The sequence below is a fragment of the Aptenodytes forsteri genome, unplaced genomic scaffold (genome assembly GCF_000699145.1).
Source record: "Aptenodytes forsteri isolate BGI_AS27 unplaced genomic scaffold, ASM69914v1 Scaffold345, whole genome shotgun sequence".
NCBI lineage: Eukaryota > Metazoa > Chordata > Aves > Sphenisciformes > Spheniscidae > Aptenodytes > Aptenodytes forsteri.
The window spans coordinates 88,821-93,062 of NW_008796186.1; the positions used below are offsets into that span (position 1 = coordinate 88,821).

At 41.5% G+C, this 4,242-nt stretch overlaps 1 long non-coding RNA gene across 1 annotated transcript in view; it reads right to left on the bottom strand.

Annotated features, from left to right (window-relative positions):
* Positions 1 to 1,461: 1,461 nt before the first annotated feature.
* LOC109279718 overlaps positions 1,462 to 4,242 on the bottom strand; it is a 58,704-nt gene continuing 55,923 nt past the window's right edge. Inside the window, exon 3 of the long non-coding RNA XR_002086312.1 lies at positions 1,462 to 1,916. This is a non-coding gene — a long non-coding RNA (uncharacterized LOC109279718). The remainder of the gene's footprint in view (positions 1,917 to 4,242) is intronic.

Here is a 4,242-nt window from a genome sequence, read left to right on the forward strand (position 1 = left end):
CTGGTTCATATTTATAGAGGTAGAGGTGATTCTGGCTTGAGAAAAGGGTGGTATGGGAATGGGGTACAATAAAAATACTCATCCAGAAAGGTAGTGAACACTGAGATATTGCTGCACGTAATAAGGTTGAATGAAGTCAGTAATGTTTGACTGTAAAATGAATTGCTGAAGATTTGGTTTTAACTACTTGGCCAGGATGTTTCACTGCAGTACAGATTTTAAATAGCTTGGGAGTTCATCTGTCTGTAAGAATGGAGAAGGGGAGAACAGCAACTCTCCTGCTTTGTGAAACATCAGCTAGAATAAAAGTGGCCAGTGTTGCACCTGAAGGAGCATTGGTAATCACCCCACATCCAAATGAGTAATTAGCTGAAATAATTACCAGCCTTGAGATGAATTCACACACTTTTTTGCCTGTGACAGTATCAAGGATAACAGGTGTTGAGAGTGCCTTGAAGGGACAAAGATTAAAGATTATTTCATTATCTGGATTCCTTTAGGCAGAGAAGTCTTGCATTTTATCCTGTCATGCACGGAAAGGTCTAAGCAGCACCTCATTCTCCTCATGCTTTGGCAGTTTTGAAGTTGAGCTTTTGACAGAGAGTGAATATTGTTTAATCTGGGAGAATGGTCTGTCCTTGACAATTCAGTAAACTATCTCTGTGTCTCTGCACAGTCTGATTCCTGCTCAGAGGCCCAAGGAAAACTGCAAGTCAGGATGTCGAAGAGACACTAAGAAACAGTCTTCCTTTTACTGAGGTTTAGATTAATTAGGAAAGAAAGAATTTGAACAGTTACTTTACTTGGAGACTTGCTGATGAAATATTGTGCGTATTTCCAACTCGTCGTTTCAATATTTGCAAAGTAGCATGGTAAGGAGTGCTAATAATGTTCTGCCATTTCCTCATGCATGCTTTTAGATAGTTTTGTTTTGTCAGTTATACCCAGAGGCCAGACCACGTGTTGTGGTTTAACCCGAGCCGGCAACTAAGCCCCACACAGCCACTCGCTCACTCCCCCCCAGTGGGATGGGGGAGGTGGGGTGAGATAGTTTAATAGGTAAAGCAAAAGCCATGTGTGCAAGCAAAGCAAACCAAGGAATTCCTTCACTCCTTCCCATGGGCAGGCAGGTGTTCAGCCATCTCCAGGAAAGCAGGGCTCCATCACATGTAACGGTTACTGGGGAAGACAAACGCCATCACTCCAAATGTGTCGTCGTCCGTCCCTCCCCACTTCTTCCCCCAGCTTTATGTGCTGAGCATGCCGTCACATAGTGTGGAATCTCCCTTTGGGCAGTTGGGGTCAGCTGTCCCGGCCGTGTCCCCTCCCAGCTTCTTGTGCCCCCCCAGCCTGCTCGCTGGTGGGGTGGGGTGAGAAGCAGAAGAGGCCTTGACTCTGTGTCAGCACTGCTCAGCAGTAACGAAAACATCCCTGTGTTATTATCAACAGTTCCAGCACAAGTCCAAAACACAGCCCCATACTAGCTTCTATGACAAAAATTAACTCTATCCCAGCCAAAACTAGCACAGTTTTCCTTAATCAGTGGTAGAGTTCCACAGGTTGCTCCACTTCCCTAGTTATTCAGGAAAGGTATGCTATAAAGGTTTATTTTTTCTGTCATATTGACATAGCTCAAGGTGGCATAATTCTAGGACTATAAACAGCAGTTAAAACTTAGAAACTTACAAACTCTTGAACAAGCAACTCATTGAAAGTCACTGGGACTGTTCATAATGTTTGCAAAAAATGGTTGCAGTTGCACAACCTGTCCTTTCTTTACCATGCCATTAATAGCTATCAGACTACAGCATTAGAGTAAAAAAATTCATGTTCTAGAAGCACAACCCATGAACATGAAGGGAGGGTCCCATGAGAGGTGGAGGAATCATCTCTGGGAAGACAGATCAGTTCAGTCCCTGAAAGGCAAAATGCAGTAACATTTATTCAAACAAGACTTTGATCTTTTTGGCTGAAGTGTTGTGAAGTTTTCATTTTTTTTCCTGAATATCAAAATATTTTCATTACAGCCTTGTTCCTTGAACATGGAGACTACTGAGGACTCCAGCTTTCGAAGACCTGTGCATACTGGAATTTCAAACCATCTATTTGCACTTAAGTCACTCCTTTGCAAAATCCAGGAGTTCTGCATGCTCAATTTATCCTTAGCTTTATTTATTGTAGCTAGCTTTTCTCAGCAAGCGTACTACATATCCATACTGAAAGTATAAATTAACAATGAATATTTATGGTGTGAATTAATTATCTAGGGGTTTTCTTAAGTAACCATAGGGAGGGAAAAAAAGAAAAAAGCATCTTTCAAAACTGTGGCAGCAGTACTACATGAAATGCAGAGAGAAGCACAATTAGATGTGAGGAAGCTGCTCCGAATGGAAAAGAGGAGCCAACCTGAACTTTCTTCAAACTTAACCTGCTCACAAGTGTCTGACTAATCTTCACTGTCTTCTGATGCCACCTTGGCAGAAAGCAGAAATACTTTGTCTCACTGGAAAGGATCTCAGTGCAATCTTTAGTCCAATTTTGCATCTGTATCTGGGCTTGTGTAGCTTTTTCTATTTGTTGCTAGTCCATGCCTGTAGACGTGCATTCTTGACCATTCTTGAAGACAAAGGCAGTTGCAGGTGAATGTCAAATGGAAGAAAAGGGCTAGCTGCTGGCTTAAAGTGTGCTCAAACATGCAAGGGTTTTGCATAAATTGTCAAAGCAAAAGCACAGACAGCTCTTAAAATTGAAACCCAACAAAAGGAAAGAGTGTATTTCTTCATGTGGAAACGCTGGTCTGCAGTAGAGCGGTCAGCAGGAAGATGGACCATTTACAGAACCAACATACTGCAGCAAAGTGCACCACAAATTTGTACAGTATTCTTAAGCCAAAATGCTCGGATGTGGCCAGGTTGAATAGATAACTTCACTGTTGAAAAGAACTTCTTTCCATAGTTTTTTCCGGAAAACTCCTAAAACAATACTGATTAACTTCAGAGAGGAGAGTTTATAGTCACAAAGATCTATGTGTTTTAGTGCTGCACAGCTCTACCATCAGCATCAAGTATGTTCTTCTTAAAAGCAGATATATTGTATACAGCACACCGTATAATGCTATGACATACCTTGCTCCATGAACAGTAGTAAAGTCATAAGACACCTAGAACTACTTATGGGCCTTTGAACTACAGGATGTTAAGCCATTAAGAATAATTTGATGCCAGCTGGGGCTGAAGACACATGCCTTATTTCTAACTTGCTTCAACTCTGGGGAATCATAAATTGAAGATGAGAAATATAAAATAGAAAACAAAAAAAGCAGTAACAAACAGATTAGTGGAAAACAAAAGTAAAGGATGACGAATCAGAAAAATGCATAACACCTAAATGGGCAAATACTGGCATCCTGGTGAGGAATAAAATGAGAGCAGATAAAAGAAATCATTAATCAAACATGCACCAGCTGGGCAAAAATCTCCTTCAAATTATAATGGAGTCAGAGGAGAAAATAGGTAGGGGACAAAGTAAAGCTTTAAAGGGAAGAATGTTTATGCGGATGAACTATTGCAACAGCCAGTTTCCATCAGTTCCACCCATCCCATCTTTCCCATGTTCCACAACATCTTCTTGGGATTCAAACACCACCTTGCACAGATCTGTCATGAATATAATACAGGTGCGCGCTGTGAGAATATATCAAACTCTAGTGACAGTTTTGAGATACATTATTCCTGAAGGTCATGTGAAATGGAAAAAAAGTTTGGAAATTATTATAATAGTTGCAGAGTATTTGGAATAGCAGAATGTCTAGCTGAGAAGGGGTTATTCTGCATTGGAAAGTTTGCTGTTTCTGACACAGCCTTCAAGTAAGGAAGTAAAAGTTGATGTTTTCTAGGGCATACACTGTATGTGGGGTGCCAAAAAGGGCTGTTGTGGTTTAACCCCAGCCAGCAACTGAGCACCACACAGCCACTCGCTCACTCCCCCCCACCCCCGTGGTGGGATGGGGGAGAGTATTGGAAGGGCAAAAGTAAGAAAACTCATGGGTTGAGAGAAGAACAGTTTAATAATTGAAATAAAACAATAATAAATTATAATGAAAAGGAAAACAACAAAAAACAGACAAGAGGAACAAAACACAGAAAATACAAGTCATGCAACTGCTCACTACCTGCCGACCGATGCCCAGCCAGTTCCCAAGCAGCGGTCGTCCCCCCCCCCGGCCAACTTTCCCCTGTTTAT